Source organism: Macaca nemestrina, chromosome 6 (assembly GCF_043159975.1).
Source record: "Macaca nemestrina isolate mMacNem1 chromosome 6, mMacNem.hap1, whole genome shotgun sequence".
Taxonomy (NCBI): domain Eukaryota; kingdom Metazoa; phylum Chordata; class Mammalia; order Primates; family Cercopithecidae; genus Macaca; species Macaca nemestrina.
The window spans coordinates 110,191,078-110,211,796 of record NC_092130.1 but is presented as its reverse complement, the minus strand read 5'-3'; the positions used below and the strand labels follow the sequence as shown (position 1 = coordinate 110,211,796).

The 20,719-nt window shown below is 41.2% G+C and overlaps 1 pseudogene; it reads right to left on the bottom strand.

Moving 5' to 3' along the window:
* Positions 1-16,399: 16,399 nt before the first annotated feature.
* On the bottom strand, positions 16,400-17,262 carry LOC139363866 (peptidyl-prolyl cis-trans isomerase A pseudogene; annotated as a pseudogene).
* Positions 17,263-20,719: the final 3,457 nt, after the last annotated feature.

Below are 20,719 nucleotides of genomic sequence, written 5' to 3'. Positions count from 1 at the left end.
CATCTCTTTAGAGCCTCACAATCCTCCTGTGAAGTTTGATATTTTATTTATTTATTTAGAGATGGAGTCTTGCTCTGTTGCCCAGGCTGGAGTGCAGTGGCACAATCTCAGCTCACCACAACCTCCGCATCCTGGGTTCACACGATTCTCATGCCTCAGCCTCCCAAGTAACTGGGATTAGAGTCACCTGCCACCACGCCCAGCTAATTTTTGTATTTTTAGTAGAGACAGGGTTTCACTGTGTTGGCCAGGCTGGTCTCGAACTCCGGACTTCAAATGATCCACCTGCCTCAGCCTCCCAAAATGCTGGGATTGCAGGCCTGAGCCACCATGCCTGGCCGATATTTTCATTACTTCTTTTTTTTTTTTTTAAGGGGGAAAGGTTAGTCTCCACTAAGGTTAACTTCTCCCAGGTCACACAGGTTGAAGGAAATGGATTTGAATGCAGATAGCTTAACTTGCACATCCATACCTTTTAAGCCTTTTTACATGATGCCATGTTGCTTCTCTATTAGTAGGCTGGCCTCCACTGGCAATTGATAGTGACGGTGAACACTGGGCTCAAACCCAAAAGGCCGGGTGATATGGAGCAAACCATAAATTTGATTAGAAATCAGTTACCTGTGTCATTTTTGTCTTATAATGGAGTTGTGTGGCTCACAGGAGCCCTACCACTTCTGGATGGTGTCATAATTCTCACAAAATCTGGACCTCATGGCAGAAGCCCTGCTCCATCCCTTTATTTGGCATGGCATCCCTTTGTTCGATTCCAGCTGCTCTGGGATTCAGCTTTCTCCAAAGAGGCTTGGGAGGGGGGAAGAAAGCAACCTATAAACAAACTCCGAATTCAGGCTGTCGGGGGCAGTGCCCATAGCGTTGCAGGTGCACAGTCCACCCCTGACCACTGTTTCTGGTGCAACTCTAGGGATTGTGAAGAAAATAGGCCAATTATTCTTCAGCTTGGACAATCTTCTGAGTGATCAGGACACCCTTGGTCTGGGAGCTGTGTGATTCAGATCCCTAATGTCTTTTTCAGGGAGGGATGCAGCACAGTAGTTAAAAATTTCCCAGCTCTCAGTCCCTCCAGATCATCTTCCACATGTGGAGGGGGGCGTGTTCTGTACTCATCACCTGGACAGCAGTCTGGCAACTGCTGGCCAGAGTGGTTTATAACATCTGGATTATTGCTTCCAGATGTGGCATTGAAATACTTGATTAAAAGTTTCACACACAGCATCTTGTAATAACTGACATATGCACACAGAGCTTCTATCATCTGGACCCAGGGTGGAAGCAGCAGGGTCACTCAGAAGATGAGAGAGAGCACGGACAGTTTCTAGGACCTAAGCAGCCTGAGAAAACTGTGAGGCTGAGTTTCTACTGGGTCCTCATTAAAGTCAAACAAATGGAGCTGAGCCTGGTGGAAGTCAAGTAGACTGGGCAGAGCAAGCACTTTGGCCTCAGACAGATGTGCATTCAAACCCCAACTCCACGAATCACCAGCTGGGATTTCTGTGAGATACCTAACCTCCTGCCTCAGATTTCTCCTCTGCACCATGGAAATGGCCACACCTACCTCAGAGGAGGATTGTGAAGGGTCTGGCACATAGCAGGCACTTAAACAGTTGTTTCTCTTTTTTTTATTATTAGTCAAGTCTATAAACACAATTCACTATTATACTGATTACAAAACTGTTAGCAAAGCACACAGGACTAGAAGTTCATTTTTATTCTTTATATAGAACAATAACATTTTTAAAGGACAAACAATAGTAGCAGCTGTTTATAATGTACCCCTTTGAGGAAGAGCTCAAACAATTTTCCACCAAGTACAAAAAGCCCTGCATTTGTCTTATAAACAGATTCAGACCAATCCTGACCGTCAGACTAAAATCCTGAAGTCCCTCACATCTTCTGGAGTGAGACATCTTGATGTCACAGGGAAAAGGGGGCTCAGCTACAGCGAATGTTAAGATTCACAAGATCTGAGAGTGGGTCAGACAAAGCAATCCTCATTTAATAGGTGTGGGGAGACTGAAGAATTGATCCAAATGAGTAAACTACTTATATTTATTCCACAGCATTTTCTTTTTTAGTTTGAAAGTCATTGTCAACATAATAATGGCTATAATTAAGGGAGCATCTGCAATACTCACGGGTGGTGATAGGCACTTTACTTGCACCATTCCCCTGTCATCTTCTCTATAACTTGCCTGTAAAGCAGGCATTATTATCACCCTCATTTTCTACATGAGGAAAGTGTAGCTCAGAGTTAAATAGTTTACCACAAATCACGAAGTCAACCAGCAGCAGACCTGGAGTTTGAACCTATCAATCTAACTCCAAGGGCGTCTCCCAATAGCCCTGAAACAACTTCACCTTACCATTTGGTGAGCAGAAGACTAGTGAAAATGATTTTTCTGCCCATCACCTAAAATCATCATGACAGTTACACCTGTGGTGTCTCTTGTTTAGCATGTCCACAACCAGGACTCTGTCCATTGTACCACGTGGCCTCTAGAACACTTCAGTTTTTCGGTCCTGGTGGCTGGACAGGTGTTCAGTACAATAGCTCCCTTTTCTCCCCATCTGCTTCTGCATGCACGGCGGGGCCCCGAGCCGTCACGGGCGGATGCTTCCCACATGTGCTTGCAGCCCCGGTGATGAGAAACGGCAGAAGCAGGTATTAAAGGTGGAGGTTATGGCTTATTACTCTGAATGCATTAAAAACCATTCCCAGACTCCACATAAAGAGTTTTACACACACAGCACATATGATACAAGGGAGACAGAGAAGCAGACATGGGGATAACCACAGTGAGACGTGTAACCACAACAGAAGTCTGGAGAGATGGGCTCAAGGAAAGCTACTTTCACAGACTGGGTGATGGATCGTCTCCTCAGCAGACAGACAGACAGCTAGAGGTACTTATTTTTATAAAAAGTTGACAGAAGGAACTCCAGACATCCAGGCCTGCTGTCTTCTAATTCTCATGTCCAGAGCTGACTCAGCCCTGTCTGTTTCCCTTTGCAGGATGGTGAGTTATTCCATGCGCTCGTGCTAATTATCCACAACCCGCTCCTTTCTTTTCTCACAGGTCGTTTAAATGTCTATTTGTCTGGGTTAGAACTTGGATGGATGTTGAATTCCCCTCTGTAGTCCTCCCCAGTGATGAATTTCTCATACCTAGGGTATTGTTTGTAGGGAAATTCTTTCAATTTAAAGGCCCTTGAGATGGTTATCCAAATAATTTTTTTTACTAGGCTCTTAAAGAAGGTACTTACCATTTATTGAGTACATAGCAAGTGCCAAATATTTCCATAAACTATCTCCTTTAATGCTCCTAGTAACCATAAGAGGTAGGTATTTGTCCCATTGTACAGATCAATAGTATATAGGACACACACAATAAATGAAAGGGAGAATAAAACCAGATTGCATACGAATTTCCTTAGGGTTTCCTTAGTGTCCAAGAGGCAGAGTGGCATGGGAAGGAGCTGCACCTAGTCCAGGAGACCTGCATTTCTTTCCTGGCATTACCACCAAACAGCGCTATGATCTGGGCAAGACACTTACCTCTGGGCACTTCTGCCTATCTAAAAAATATGTATAGGTAGCTGGACTTGGTGATTTCCTCTACGAGAGCCCTTCCTCCTCTAACTTGCTATGACTGTTGCCTATTTTCATACCCAGTTAGTGTTAATAATGTCAGACTCTCCAAGAATAAATTACTAGAACATAGCTAATCTATCAGCAATGAATTGGTGTCCACCATCACCCACCTCTGGAGAATAGCACCTCCAAGCCACATCTGGATAGCAAATTAAAGTAGCTACTTTACCCTTTCCAGAGTAATTTAGCATGCCATATCTATTAAAGTCAAGTAGAAACAGAACTTCAAACCCTGTGGCAGAGCCACAGATGCCATTGCTTTACTACCTTGGATCTGAAAGGTTTTCTTACAAAAAATAGGTATTTGGGATTCCAGTTATCTATTGCTGTACACCAAACCATACCCAAAAGTAAATTATTTACAGCAATAATTTACTATTATATTTCAGCTGGGTGAGGTGACTCATGCCTGTAATCCCAGCACTTTGGGAGGCTGAGGCGGGCAGATCACCTAAGGTCAGGAGTTTGAGACCAGCCTGACCAACATGGTGAAACCCTGTCTCTACTAAAAATACAAAAATTAGTCATGCATGGTGGCCGGCACCTGTAGTCCCAGCTACACGGGTGGCTGAGTCAGGAGAATTGCTTGAATCTGGGAGGTGGAGGTTGTAGTGAGCCGAGATTGTGCCACTGCACTCCAGCCTGGGCGACAGAGCGAGACTCCGTCTCAAAAAAAAAAAAAAATTATATTTCATGGTTCTGGGGGCTTAGGGGCTCAGCTGGGTGGTTCTTTTCTGAACTCCCTCATGTAATTGCAGTTGGATGGAAGCAGAGGCTGGAGTCTTTAAAGGTTTCTTCCCTTGTATGTCTGGCATGTGGGCTGGGATGGCCGAGGGCTTGTTGGTCATGTTTCTGTTCATGTGGCTTATCCATGTGATCATGTTGGGCTTCTTCACAGCATGGTAGTCTCAGGGAAGTCTGATTTCTTTTATTGTGGCTGGATTTTCCTGGAGTCAGAATTCCAAGAGAGCCATGAAGAAGCTACAAGCTTCTATATTCTATTTATCATGGTATTCACAGACCAGCCCAGACTCAAAGAAGTGGAGGCATAAATTCTACCCTCGATGGGAGAAGGAATACAATAAGGGAAGGACTTGATGGCTGCCATTTTGAGACAAGCTACTCTACTTTACCTATCTCAGAGCAAAATGAACTATAGGTAAAGGTCAGCTAGTGTCTCTCTCTCTCTCTCTGTCTCTGTGTCGCTCTGTCTCACTCTCTTTCCCTGTCTCTCTCTCTCTCACACACACACACACACACTTACACAAACTGCTCCAAATGGTGCTTATTATAGTACCATGCTCAAATACAAAAGTTGTCTACCTAAACATAAAGGGCGACTTACAGGTTGAATCCCATATGGAATAATAGAGGAGAGAAAGCACACTTCCATTTCTACATGAGATAACATTAAACTCTGTCACTGATGGAAAGGAGAGGGCAACTTAATTGGAGAATATCTGTTCAGAAAAAATTGTAAAGGCATGTAGGTAATCTGGTCAAGTCTGTCAGGATGGATACTGATATTCCACCAATTTTAAGACAACCAGATGCCATTTGCAATCATCCCTGAATGAAGGTAAAACCAAAGGGATGAAGTTGCCAGACTCTCTTCCAGACATCCACACAGATAAGCAGGCCTGACATGCAGCAGCTTTGACAGGCAGGCTTAAGAAACACTAAGAAACAAACTGAGGATCTGGACAACATCACTATCAAGAAAGCATATCATAAACTTCAGAATGTGGCATTGTCCCCCACCAAAAAAAAAAACAGCAACTGAGAAGCCAGCTGAAAAACTGGAGATGCTGGAGGAGAAGAGCAGGTCAGCTGTGAAAGCAGCGGGGAGCAGAGAAAAGTCTGGACATGTTGGAACCCAAGGAGAACGGCATAAGCACTGGAATCACAGACCCCTACAGGGCGGAGATTATCTGTGAAAGAAAATATCTGCAGTTCCTAGGGAGGAAAGGAGACTTAGGGAACCATCAAGGAAGCAGCACAGTGATCCTTTGGGTTATAATTGCCAGAACAAAGCTAGAATTACTGTGGCTTGGAAGGTGAATCTAAAGGCCCCCGAAAGAAGCATTTCTTTTTCTTCATGACTCAGAGAAAGTCAGGAATGAATTCCCTAGACATGTAATTTAAGGAGGTTTCTGGCCTGTATCTGGAATATTTAGGAGTTGTCAGCTTTGCAATCTGATGGGCACTGCGAGAAGCTCTGTGAGTCTACAGGGCAGGGAGACGGAACAGAAAGTTATTTTCCTCTCTGTCCGTGCCTCCAGATGAGGCTTGCTCTTCAAATTACAAGACGTTTAAAGGCAGAGGGCCCCAATAGATCAATTATAATTCCCTCTCTACAGGGGGCACTAACTGGACCAATCCTCAGGTTATATAGCCTTTGGCCACACCCACCCCTCTGGCTCTTGAAGTACCCTCCTGAAATTCTGGCAAGCATACAAATCTGCAAATTCTCAGAACTCATAATCTCACTTCTGGGAATGGAATACAATGAAACCATCCCCAAGCAGGGGAAATACATGTGCATGAAGATGTTCACAGCAGTGTAAGTTGTAAGGAGACTCTCAAACTTTGACGTGCATCACTTGCAGATCTTAAAGGCAGGTTCAGTAGGTCTGGGGTGGGGCTTACAACTCTGCATTTCTAGCATACTCCCAGGTAATACCCATGCTAGTGGTCTGCAGGCTGTACTTTGAGAAAGAATGGTTTACTTTATATGCTACAAAAATAAAAATAAAAAAAAAAAATCAAACACTGGTAAGACATGACTAAATAAATGGTAAAGACATCTCCTTGGAATTATACTGAGATAGATGTTAACATGATCCTAAAGACTAGCCTGAATTCTTTGATGAATTCCATGGCCATGTTAGATAGGACATGTCTGGAGGCCACTTGGGTACTTTCTCTGTCACTTTGAAGCATTTGAGAAGCTGAACTGAAGTGCCTACAGGGAGGGTTCCGGGGTGGGGAGAGGTCATCTGGTGTGCCTGTTGTCTTTTGAAGGTACGTTTGGATTGTGGTATGAGGCCTTAACAGTGTATGCGTAGAAAACATCAAACAAGGCCGGGCGCGGTGGCTCACGCCTGTAATCCCAGCACTTTGGGAGGCCGAGACGGGCGGATCACGAGGTCAGGAGATCGAGACCATCCTGGCTAACACGGTGAAACCCCGTCTCTACTAAAAAATACAAAAAACTAGCCGGGCGAGGTGGCGGGCGCCTATAGTCCCAGCTACTCGGGAGGCTGAGGCAGGAGAATGGCGTGAACCCGGGAGGCGGAGCTTGCAGTGAGCTGAGATCCGGCCACCGCACTCCAGCCTGGGTGACAGAGCGAGACTCCGTCTCAAAAAAAAAAAAAAAAAAAGAAAACATCCAACAAAATCATGAAAGCTAGAAATTCTGAAACGAGGGGAAATCAGGTAAACCTTTGCTATACTTTAAAAACTCTCTTTTTTAGGTAGCCCTTTTTTGACCTTTTCTCATTATTGTATACTACAAATAATCTTGTAAGACAATGTCCCAGACGTTTCAGGGCAACACATTTTTCTTCTACTGCTGCTGATTCTCTAGTAGGGTAATGTTTGCATCAGTTGAATTTTTTTAAGGTATTATTTAAGGGAAAAACTTTAAAACATCAACTGAATTAACTAACTACAAACCAAATTTGTACTTAGTTAATTTTACAAATTCCAAAGCACTATTCCAATTCCTCTTTTGACTTGGAATTTTCTTATATTAAATACTGTTTTAAAAATATGAGCCATAAACTACAACTTGGAAAATCTCTTGCAAATATAACTTCTGCTGTGTTTTATTAAAATTGAATTTAACTTGCAAAGTTATTTCTTTTGTCCATGACATTCATCAATTTTTCTTTGTTCTTACAGAAATTATCTATACACACACACACACACACACACACGCATCTTGGTGTGAAACACTTGAGTCCTAGACCTGGGGTGTTGTGCTGAGTCCTTGTTTGCTAATGATTACATAGGTGGGAACCCAGAGAATGAGGGAATCTTTGTTCTTTTGTTCTCCCTGGCATATATTCTATTTCATCTGGACAGAGCTAAGCTTACACCCCAAAGGACAATTGAGCTAGGTGGGTGACAAGAGAAGATTCTAATTTGAGAATAGCTATTCAGTACGAATGTAAATTCTGATTGGTAGTGCTTTTAGAAACAAAAAATTCGGGGCCCTTGGGATGAGTATTGGACTTCACCTTTTGGGTCATTTTAAATAGCAGTGAAAGAAAGACAGGGGAGAGACAGAAAGAGAAAGGGAGAGAAACAATAGTTTGCTATTCCAAGGAAATAGAAAAAGAAAAAAAGGCAGTGGATAGAGCTGAAAAGCCATGCCTTCTTAAAATACATGTGAAAAAAGGAAGAAACAAAATAAGTAAAATGGAGTGTCAACAAATGCAAGGAAAAGCGAAAAAACATTTAGGAGACAAAGTGTTACTAAAGAAAGGAAATCCTAGCTTGTGAGACTTAACTTGAAACAGGAAGATAAGAATCCTTTATACAATCAGCAAACAAAAGCAAGGAAATATAAATTTTCAAATCCCATGGAGAGCCTGGAAGGGAAGTTACCGAGACAATGCAGAGCATACAGTTGAGAAGATAAATCATTTCTTTACCTCACTCTATGCAAAAAGAAGATAACAGACCAGGGATGAGATGCATTTTCCAGCATAAGCATAGGGAATTGTTGAAATGCTTTTCTCTTACCACAAAAAGCTAACAGAACACCCAATTCAAATGAACAGTATTCTCACAGAGAGACAACATTCTTTTCTGTTGTTCACATGGGTGAGGTACTTGAGTATGGAGGAGAAAGAGATGGCCCCCTTTGATACCACATGAAACACTTGTTGATTCACTGTTAAAGGAAGATCAGTGAGGACATTAGAAGTCTCTGGGGCAGCCTCTCTTAAGGGAAGATTTTGGGGCTTCCCCGGGGTGCAATCCTTGAGCGCTTGGAAACTTGGATCATTGAAGCACTAAGACCATGAAATTCTCACCCATACCTACATTTGTGAGAGGGAAATTTTCTTAAACATCTTCTTAAAATAACACTTACATGTTTCAATGTTTACTTAAACAACACACACACGCACACATGTGCGCACACACACACACACCCTCCAAGACACTACATTCCAGAAGTAGAAGTCCACTAAGATCTTACAAACTTAAGAAAAAAATGTCTGGCACAAAATCGAACCAAACATATTTTATCTTGGCCAAAAAGCATTTAAAGTTTATTTTGCTGATAAAACACAAGACTGAGGAAGAGTTCAGCACATATATGGAATGTTTGTTTTTGAAAATGCTTGGAAAAATAGGTAACCAAAGCGTGAAACATCAATGAACTTGTATATCAATTGTCTGGGATCGGAGATGGCGGTAGGTCAAAACCAGTGACATGAGTGGCATGTGTAATTAGATAAGAGCATGCTTGTAGTTGGATTTTAGAACCACTGGTAATTCTTTTTTTTTTTTTTTTTTTGAGACTGAGTCTGGCTCTCGCTCAGGCTGGAGTGCAGTGGCCGGATCTCAGCTCACTGCAAGCTCCGCCTCCCGGGTTTACGCCATTCTCCTGCCTCAGCCTCCGGAGTAGCTGGGACCACAGGCGCCCGCCACCTCGCCCGGCTAGTTTTTTGTATTTTTTAGTAGAGACGGGGTTTCACCGTGTTAGCCAGGATGGTCTCGATCTCCTGACCTTGTGATCCGCCCGTCTCGGCCTCCCAAAGTGCTGGGATTACAGGCTTGAGCCACCGTGCCCGGCTCCACTGGTAATTCTTGACTCTGACATACTCTCACGTTCACCTGCAAAAGTGGGCTCTGTGATAATACTGGCTTTTCTCCACACTGGCTTTTTATTAAAACTTCTGTTCAAATCTATTTTTAAACACTCAGGAAAAGATCTAAGCTTCTTTGAGAAGCAGTTTTAAAAACAACTAGGAGCTTAGAAATTCAATACAAATTAATTTTTATACAAAATTGGGCTTCAATGCTGTAGAAAGAGGAGGTAGTTTACAAAAAGAGTGCTTTCTCCTGCGAAATCTTTTCTAGTTAGAAAGAAACCATCATGGAGTTTTTACAGGCTATGGAAAGTCTCATTGACATCTTGATCATCCCGCTTTTCCCCCTTGTTTTCTTATTTAGAAACTTCCAATTTGGAAAGGAAACATACAGTATAGGCAAATATAAGTTACATTTTCTCTAGGAGAATGTAGGTTTCTCTCCCACAGCTTGGAAGCAATCTAGATCCTTTTGGGGCACAAATAGATAGTTAAACCCTTTTGATGTGTACGAGCAGCAAGTTTAAAGGAGATTATTGTGAGAGAATTTCCTGCTCTTTGAAGCACCGTGGGGAGATAGCATTTTCTTTAAATCAAAATACAAAAAATAAGGTTGGTAAAACAGTGGTTAAAAATGACTGAAGTTTAAGAAAGCACTTAATTTGCACCTAGGTAGTCATGTTTCTTTAAGAATTTGCTTAGATTGTGTGAGCATACATCTTACAAAAACATACTTCCTTCCTTTCTTTCCTTCTTCCTTTCTTTTTTCTTTCTTTCTCTTCCTCCTACCCTCCCTCCCTTCCTTTCTTCCTTCCTTCTCTTTTCTTTCTGTTAGTACTATTGTTGCCAAAGGAATGGCCTATAATTTTTCTACATGATAAACCAAAGCTAACTATTTTACATTCATAATATTTTATGAAGGCTTTTGCCTAATACATGTGGTTCTGGCTGGTAAGCTGTAGATATCTTTAAACACATATTCTGCTTTGTGTGTTTAGCTCTAACTGCAACATATAAGCCTATTTCATTACTTATAAAAACTTTTTGAAACAAGAAAAAAATTGCACTATTGCAAGAGAATAAAAGGTAAGAAAAGATAAAAGGTAGGAAAAGAAATATTAAAGGAAAGATATGTTTGAAGCACAGTTTTCTTGTTTTTACTAATGATGATTATTTTGTAATGAGAAGCTTCTGTTAAACCAGGAAAGCCTACTAGAACTGAGAAATTTGTTGGATTATCTGAGGTCAATGTACTTTTATTAGGTCGGTGCAAAAGTATTCACAGTTTTTGCCATTAATTACGTTTTTTGTTGTTGTTGTTTGTTTGTTTGTTTGTTTTGAGACGGAGTCTCACTGTGTCACGCAGGCTGGACTGCAGTAGTGCAGTCTCGGCTTACCGCAACCTCGGCCTCCCAGGCTCAGGCAATTCTCCTGCCTCAGCCTTCCGAGTAGCTGGGCTTACAGATATGCGCCACCATGGCTAATTTTGTATTTTTATTAGAGACGGGGTTTCACCATGTTGGCCAGGCTGGTCTTGAACTCCTGATCTCAGGTGATTCTCTCACCTTAGCCTCCCAAAGTGATGGGATTAGAGGTGTGAGCCACAACACCTGCCATTACTTTCAATGTAGTGAAAGTACAATAGTTTGTAGTGAATCTCTCTATTCTAAGCTACTGGGAATGAAAGCCAGGGTCTAGAAAATAATCTTTATGGTTTGTTTGCATGTTTGAAATAACTAATTTGTGGATATTGATCTCTTTCAAATTCTGGGGTTTTTTTTTAGATGAACAAAAGAGTCATTTGTGAGTAATAATAAGGAAGAGGCTGCCTCCAGGCTATGCATTCCATTCATTACCAGGCCTTCCCTGCAGGACCTGTTCTCTGGCCTCCAGCCTGCCTTATGGCATCACTTTGAATTTTGATGTACTTTTTTCCTTTTCATCTTTGCTTGTTCTTCCTCTTTCCCTTTCTCATTTTTCCAAAATGAGAAACTGTAGTATATAATTTTAAAAGTATGGATAAAATTACTCTTCGAGTTTAAACTACTTCCAAAGGTAGAGAAAAATCTTAAATTTTTCTGAAATTGTTTAAATTGTGAAATGTCAAAGGGTCATGGAGATGACTCTTTAGCAGTTAAATATTTTATATGAAAATTATATATATTTGAAATATATGTATGAAAATTAGACTTTACTAATTAGGGATAATTCAACCTGGTGAAGACTAAAGATAAGTTTTTTACTATTTAGAAATGACTTAACAGGGAAGCAATAGTATACATATGATTATAGAACTAAGTTTAAATTACTTAAGACAAAGTATTTGAATATATGTTTAGAGCCAAAAGATATTGTTATCTATTAGACAGAATACATCCAACAAGAAGTCTTAGTACATTTTCTTAGCAGATAATTGGAGTCACTTTTTTTATTTTGAAAGTAAGAATCCCAAGGCCCAGTTGGTCTCAAATTCCTGGCCTCAAGCAATCCTCCCGCCTTGGCCTCCCTAAGTGCTAGGATTATAGGCATGAGCCACCATGCCAGGCAAAAATGACTGTAAATGAGATTTTAAAAAATTAATTCAGAATATCTTCTTTTTTGAGTTGTTTCATGTTAGTGAGGTTTTGCTGTAATTAGCTGTTCTGTAGGCAACAGGAACCCTTTAGAGGAGGTAACTATGTGCCTTGTACTGACCTCCAGGAAAAAAGCTAATATACTATATAGCAACATTACACTTTTATAGGGGTCATTTTCCAGATGATCTCAACTTCAGAATATAATGTTCAGAGCCAGGACATGAGCATAAGTCTCTGAGCAGTCAAAAACAACTATTAAAAAGCACAAAATCTCATACCTTAACTCTGAAAAAGATCTCTTAGATGCTCAACTCATATCCTACTCATTTTCACTTTGCATATATTTCTAACAAGCTTCCCTATCAGTTCCCCCCCCCCTTGAGAATGAAATTAACACATTAGATGTAACACAATGTTAGAAGCATTCATTGACAGCAGCAAAAAGGAAGAACTGATAGTCTTTAGATTAAAGGAGGAATTGAAAAAGAACTGTAAGAGCAGAAATATTTTCTCAAAAAATCTGAGACCATTTAATGTAGGAACACACAGTTCAATATTTCAATAATACCTGACAATATGAATGAATTTCACCATCATTCTGGAATTGACAATCCATGACAGTGGCCCTGAATCATCAAGAAAAGATAGAACTAATTTAAGGTAGCAAAGTAAGTACACTATATTTTAGAATTCTATCCAGAATTATTATAATAATTTTTAAAATTTAAAGGCAAGAATCATAGTTATCTGGAAAATGTTTGTATTAAAGATTATGTTTCTTGAAAATGCCAGAAAAATGAGGCATCTCTGTGACTGTCAGATTTGGAATATTTTAGAGAGCAGCTGGGTAATTGCCTCTGACCTATAATCTCTACTGCTTTCGAATTTTCTACTGGGAGGAAAGAGGAAAGCAGCACAGGTATCTCAAATGTGTGGCCAGTTAGACCATTAGTCTCTCTTTTTCAACATTCTCTGTGTGATGGAAAGGGCACAGGCATTGACGTTCAATCTGTTTGACTGCTGGTTCTGCCACTCAATAGTTTGATAACATTGGACAAACTACTTTAAACCTCAAATTTCTATCTGCAACTAGGGATTATGTTACCTACTCATGGAGCTGTTTTACATGTACAGTGCCAGAGTCCAATTCTGAGCTTAATCTTGTACATATCTTTCCTGTTGTTTTGCTCTCAGTGACCAGCTTCTGGGCACTTACACAGAGAGTAGAAGTGGAGAAGAGTCAGAGGAAAGAGGTGGCTTTTGCAAGCCAGTGTTAAAGAATTGGTTCAAATACAGTTAACACAGAAAGATTAGCCCATTCAGCTTCCTACCATCACTGTGATGTTCCAGAATGTCTTTCTTCAAATGCATGATGTGGAGTTTCTTTTCCTTTCCAAGAAGAATTTTAAATGCATAAAAATGATGAAGCATGGGAAAGCTAAGAGGCCCTTAACAGTGCAATTACTATATGCCCGATATATCTTGGGAATGATTATGAACCGTTCAATACCAAAGCCATAATCCTAAGAGCATAGATTCATTCATTTCTCATTCATCAACCATTCACCCAACATTTGTTATGTGCCTGTCATGTTCCCAGCACTGCTGCAAGCACTGGGTATTCAAAGGCATAGTCTTTGACCCCAGGCATATTATAGCCTTGTAGGCAGACAAGTGCTCTAAAGTCTTGGCACTCAAAGTGTGACCTTTGGACCAGCAGTATCAGCATCACCTGGTAGCTTGCTAGAAATTCAGAACCTCATGTCCCAACTCAGGCCTAATGAATCAGAATCTGCATTGTAACAAGATTACCAGGTAATTCATGTGCATATTATAATTTGAAAACCACAGCTTTATCATATTACACCTGTTGGGATTGGGAGATATTCTTGGGACAAGCTAGGGTTCAACAGTAGGCTATTCATTTTGATGTTATGTGGCTCAAGAAAGGTTGTACACGAAAAGTTACATGTTATTAGTTTGCTAGAGCTGCTGTAAGAAAATATTACCAACTTGCTGGCTCAAACAATAGAACGTTATTGTCTCACAGTTCTGGAGGCAGGAAGTCTCAAATCCAGGTGTTGGCAGTGTTGGTTCCCTTTGAAGGCTAGGAGAGAGAATCAGTTCGATGATTCTTTCCCAGCTTCTGGTGGTCTGAGTCATTTCTTGGCTTATGGATGGCCATCTTCTCCCTATGTCTTATTTTCTTCCTTCTATGCATGTCTGTCTCTGTGTCCAAATTTCCCCTTTACGTAAGGACAACAGTCATTTTGGATTAGGGCCTATTTTAATGACCCCATTCTTGACTTGATCATCTGCAAACACCCTATTTCCAAATAAGGTTACATTCACAGGTACTGGGGTTTAGAACTTGAACATATTTCAGGGAGATATATTTCAACCCTTAACATGACCCATGATCTCAACTTGAAAGATGATTAGTAGGCCGGGTGCCGTGGCTCATGCCTATAATCCCAGCATGTTGGGAGGCCGAGGCAGGCTGATCACCTGAGGTCAAGAGTTCGAGACCAGCCTGGACAATATGGTGAAACCCTGTCTCTACTAAAATATACAAAAATTAGCTGGGCGTGATGGCAGGTGATTAAATCCCAGCTACTTGGGAGGCAGAGGCAGGAGAATCATTTGAACCCGGAAGGCAGAGGTTGCAATGAGCCAAGATGAAGCCATTGCACTCAAACCTGGGGGATAAGAGTGAGATTTCTCTCTCAAAAAAAAAAAAAAAAAAAAAGAAAGAAAAAAAGAAAGATGATTAGTAAAGCAAACTGGGGAAAAAGCAAAGGATGGCATTTTAGGAGGTGGTGGGACCAGCATGATGAGTAAAGGCAGGAGTGAAGCAGTCTGCTTAAGAAACTGCCTGCCTCTCAGTAACCATGGCTGAAGGACAAGAGGTGGGGTAAGGAAGGAGGCAGATCTATTAGGGAAGTAGGCCGATCTTAAAATACTGCGGCAGGGTTGAACTTTTATTTTGTAGGCAATGGGGAACCAAAAGAAAGGTTCTAACTTTTGGTGATATGGCTAGGTTTTCAGTTTCCTGGAAATAGGGTGTAGGGTAGATTGAGTTTACTTTGGGGATTAGAGTCATCTCTGAAGAGGTCACCCCTCTGGTCTCAGTGATTGATGATGAGGGCCTGAGTTGGGGTAACATCAAAGAAGAGTAGAGGAAATGATTGAAAGAAATGGTACTGTATGTCAGCCCTGGAGTTTGTTTAAATCCCAGGTTGTCACCCAGTCCGCAGGTGTGGGGGGTGCTTAGCCTCAGGGGGCAGGGATTACCCTACCCACATAAGCCCTGGAATTTGTGTTGGCCCAAAAAGAAAGCAAGACAAAGGATGCTCCCTGCTCCATCTCCCCGACTCTCAGCCCTCTGTAGTCAGCCTAGGGGTACATCAGCAGACTGAAGATTTTCCTTCAAGATACCAGCAATATTTAGACAAAGCTGCAGCAGCAGAAACATTCATGACTCTCCTGGGATCCAGATCAAAGAACAAAGAAGAACCTGGACTGAAAGGCAGTCTCTATCTAACTAGAGAATTTAGGAATTAATTTAGAATCTTATCTTTCCAAAACTTTGGAGGGGAGCCAGCTCTTAAAGAAGAGTATTAGAGGAAAAACACCAAAGTATTAAATGACTCCAAAGATCTGATGAACATATGTACTTGCTGAAAGGCTGGCTGTACTGGAAGCCCTGTTATGGTCTGGGGAATTAGAGGGGATCTTTCTAATTCATGTTCAGTGTAATTTCTGTAAGCCCTTGGTTCTCCATCTAATTACCTGCTGAACACAAACATAAAGCAGTGTTACGTTATATTAAGGCCTACCTGAAAGTGGTGCAGGAAACCCCAAAACTACACGTGGTTCTCATGGAGTCCCTTAAGTCAAAGTCAAAGTCCTCTCCTGGGTCCACTGACAATTCAGGTGGACTCTGAGGAAGACAGAGAAGTGGTATGGCAGCTAGAAATGAGAAACATATCTTCATTATTGCACCCTATTGCTTAGACATTTTTACATGAAAGATCAGATAGTAAATACTTCAGGGTTCGTGGTCCACATACAGTCTCTGTCCCATATTCTCTGCTTTGGGGATTTTTTTTTTTTTTTAAAAAACAATGCTTTAAAAACATTTTTAGTTTGTGTGCCATACAAAAACAGGCTAAAGGCCTTCATTAGCAAACCTTGGCTTAGAGCAGGCTCATGATGCCTAGAAAACAATAGATAAGCGACCTGTTTTACTTAATCATTTGGAGACATTTGGGTTTTTCTTTTTTTTTTTTGACAATTGTTACTTAGTTTTTATTTCATAATCATAAACTTAACTCTGCAATCCAGCTAGGCATGGGAGAGAACAAGGAAAACATGGAACCCAAAGGGAACTGCAGCGAGAGCACAAAGATTCTAGGATACTGCGAGCAAATGGGGTGGAGGGGTGCTCTCCTGAGCTACAGAAGGAATGGTCTGGTGGTTAAGATAAAACACAAGTCAAACTTATTCGAGTTGTCCACAGTCAGCAATGGTGATCTTCTTGCTGGTCTTGCCATTCCTGGACCCAAAGTGCTCCATGGCTTCCACAATATTCATGCCTTCTTTCACTTTGCCAAAGACCACATGCTTGCCATCCAACCACTCAGTCTTGGCAGTGCAGATGAAAAACTGGGAACCATTTGTCTTGGGTCCAGCATTTGCCATGGACAAGATGCCAGGACCTGTATGCTTTAGGATGAAGTTCTCATCTTCAAATTTCTCCCCATAGATGGACTTGCCACCAGTGCCATTACGGCGTGTGAAGTCACCACCCTGACACATAAACCCTGGAATAATTCTGTGAAAGCAGGAACCCTTATAACCAAACCCTTTCTCTCCAGTGCTCAGAGCACGAAAATTTTCTGCTGTCTTTGGAACCTTGTCTGCAAACAGCTCGAAGGAGACGCAGCCCAAGGGCTCGCCGTCGACAGCAATGTCGAAGAACACGGTAGGGTTGACCATGGCTAGTAGTACAGGACTTTCCTCGGTGGCAGCGTCTGCAAAGCCGACATTTGGGTTTTTCTTCACACCTCTTCCGACCATAAAGTCTGATTCACTGGAGTCTTGTAGTTAGCTGTCTTGTTTGAATGCTCTCCAAGAATTCAGGAGTGAGGCTGTGTGGCCTGCTTTCTGCTGAACATATCCTGAGGCCTCAGGACCATAAGTGATTGATTGATGTGCAAGAAGCAAACGGCCTCTTGTCTTCCACTGACTGCAATAAAACCATCAGCACTAATAAGAAAACAAGCTCCCCACTGAGAAGCCAAAGGAATGGGCCTGCTTCTAGGATGGTATGATTTTGCCTTCCCCAGTCATGGATTATACTTCCAATTAGCTCCAACCCTCATGGCATCCTGTACAGCATCTCTTGGGGAGATGTCTGGCCAGTTCACACATGTCAGGTGTTATATTAGTAACACACCTCCTGGTATCAATACAACAGACCTGGTGTTTGCTTTCTGACTCATAGACATGGTTTCCATGGAACTGAAGTACATACCACCAACAATGCCCAGTCTGTTCCACATACAGACCCTTTCGGGGTGTCTGCCCTAAAGCAGACTAGAAAAAAGGAAATAATCTGAGAAAGAATTTTTTTTTTTTTTTTTTTGAGGTGGAGTCTTGCTCTGTCGCCCAGGCTGGAGTGCAGTGGCCGGATCTCAGCTCACTGCAAGCTCCGCCTCCCGGGTTTACGCCATTCTCCTGCCTCAGCCACCCGAGTAGCTGGGACTACAGGCGCCCGCCACCTCGCCCGGCTAATTTTTTGTATTTCTTAGTAGAGACGGGGTTTCACAGTGTTAGCCAGGATGGTCTCGATCTCCTGACCTCGTGATCTGCCGTTTCGGCCTCCCAAAGTGCTGGGATTACAGGCTTGAGCCACTGCGCCCGGCGAGAAAGAATTTTTTAAAAACAAACTAACAAACAACTCAATATAGGTGTATCTCAATTGCAAAATCAAATCTCTATTCCAACATCATAAAATGCAGACAACTATGTACAATGATATAGATAAATACCATATACAATGATATACATAGACACAATGGAATGAATTAGCTCTAACATATATGCAAAAACAAAAATATATGATGTGTGTCTGTGACCCCGAACAGTGGTAGTATTTTATTCCAGCAGCATCATTAAAGAAGTTGATTAACATCTACATAAAGATAGTTAGGTACTGACTATAGGGGAAATAAACTTCTGATGTGTACTCCTCATGCTGGGGGAAAGAAGAAAAATTGTTTAGGCACTTTGTTATCTTCTCGTTTCCTTCTTACCCTCCAATTCTACTTAGCATGCAAACTCCTATGGGTTTATAGTGGACAACCTGCCAACAAACAGAAAGAAAAAGATGTGTCTATCATTCAAGTGTGAGTTTTTTGTCACGTGAGTCCAGAAGAAAGTCATTGTCTTCCTAGCAGATAAAGTTGTTCCCTGGCTATATACATGGATGTTTCCCTGTGTGCCTTGAAATCCACACAGAATGAGTTTGCAACTGTGTTTTCCAGAAAGGTGTAAGGTGAAAAATAAAAGCCCACTTCTCAGCTATTGTATTGCTGGCTTATTTTATGTGCAGAATATTCTATTTAAGTAGAGCACTTGTAGAAAATTTTATATAACTTGAAAAATTCTCACTAGAATTTCTACAATATCAATGTAAATCTCATGTTGGCTTAAGATTTAAACATACACATGAGCTACTATTGAACTGCACAAGTTTAAAACTGTCTACAAAGAAATATAATTGACCAATATGGTAGGAATATACAGCAGTACAAATAATGTAAAGTAAATTGCCCTTTAAATTATATGTACTTTAATAACTCAGAACATTGTAGTGCATATAAGGGATTTTACAAGTCATAGCATTTTAACTGCTGTTTCTTAAGACATCATCCTATCTGTTTCATCTCCTTCTAAAATGCCACAACCCAATGTCCTGCAAATGCTAAGACGTGACAGATTTTGAGTTATAATGTTGGGTTCTGCCATGCACAGCTGCCTTCTTAGAATAGTACAACCCACTGCCAAAATAAATGAACAGCATCTTTTTGTGGGACTTAACTGTCAGAAATGCTCTAGTCTCATGTCTGCAAGTTTGGTAACAGAAGCAACCCAAGGAAAAACGTGTGATGCCTGCACCCTGCTAATGGTGCTGTCTGTGCATTTGTTATTTCGCATCTAGCTTTTCATAGCAACCACTGAATATGCAAAATGAATTTAGGGGTGCCAGAGTTAATTACACCAGCTCTATTTGATGGACAAGTTTTGTAAACAATCAGGATTTTAACTTCTCTAGACTTGAATTTGAGAGCCTGGCCATTTGTATCCCTTTATGGAGCTAGAAATTTTGAATAAAGTATAGACAGATGAGTTCAGGTCACATTTACTTGTCCAAAGATGGAACACAGATTGGTAAAGATGCTTGCACATCTATAGGGTACTGAATGTAAAAGGATTTTCACTTTCTTTCCTTTTTTTTTTTTTTTTTTTTTTTTTGGGACAGGGTCCCGCTCTGTCACCTAGGCTGGAGTGCAGTGGTGCATCATGGCTCACTGCAGCCTCAAATTCCTGGGCTCAAATGATCCTCCCACCTCAGCCTCCTGAGTAGCTGGGGCTAGAGGCCTGTACCATCACATACAGCTATTTTTTTTTTTTTCATAGAGATAGGGTCTATCTATGCTGCTCAGGCTGGTCTTGAACTCCTGGGCTCAAGTGGTCCTACCTCTTTGACCTCCTAAAGTGCTGGGATTACAGACATGAGCCACTGCACCCAGCCCAGTTTTCACATTTAATCACTAGCAGTAATATTTTCATTTAAATTTGGAGAGATACCCAGGCTTTCCCTCCATGGAAAGGCAATAATAAAGTTTAGTTCTTGGGCAGGCTTTTCAGAACTCCTAGGTTGTAACTAACTTTTGTTAAATTTTCTTCTACACATCTTCAACCATAACTACCACTTTGTTGTCCTCGAAGTGACAAGGTAGTTAGTTGGATGCAACATAAGAAAGTTTAATTTTTTTCCATGTAATACATAGTGCCCTAAATATATTTAGCATCATTGTATCTTGCCAAAACCAAATATTCTTCATATTCCCCTCAAGTTACTTACAACCAGCTCCATAGACATCATCCCCCCACACAAATTCATCCATGTTGCCACAAAAATACTCATCTCACATTGGACACCTAGCAATGCACACTCAACACTCAGAAGTTACAAAACCAGGCAGGTGCTCCTCTCCTAGATGACAGTAGACTCCAGTGAGTTTTCCATTTTCTAGGAGTCAAATGTCCAGGTTGCCACTCTTCCTTTGGCCACTTGCCTCCTGGCCCTTCATTACCCATTCACACCTTCACCAGAGCCTATGCAAGAGAACTAAGTGAAGTTAAAATTCAGATCTGCCAATCTTGGTTCTTCTTAGATAATGCCTGGTAAAGGAGTTGACCATGAAGAATGCTGAAATGTCTCAATCATTAAAAAATATGTCATCTATGGATTGCAGGCATTTGTGTTAGTGACTACAAAAAGTTACACTTTTTGTAAATGAGCAACTTATTCCTACAACCTAGGAGGAATGTTGCAGTCAGGATTCAAA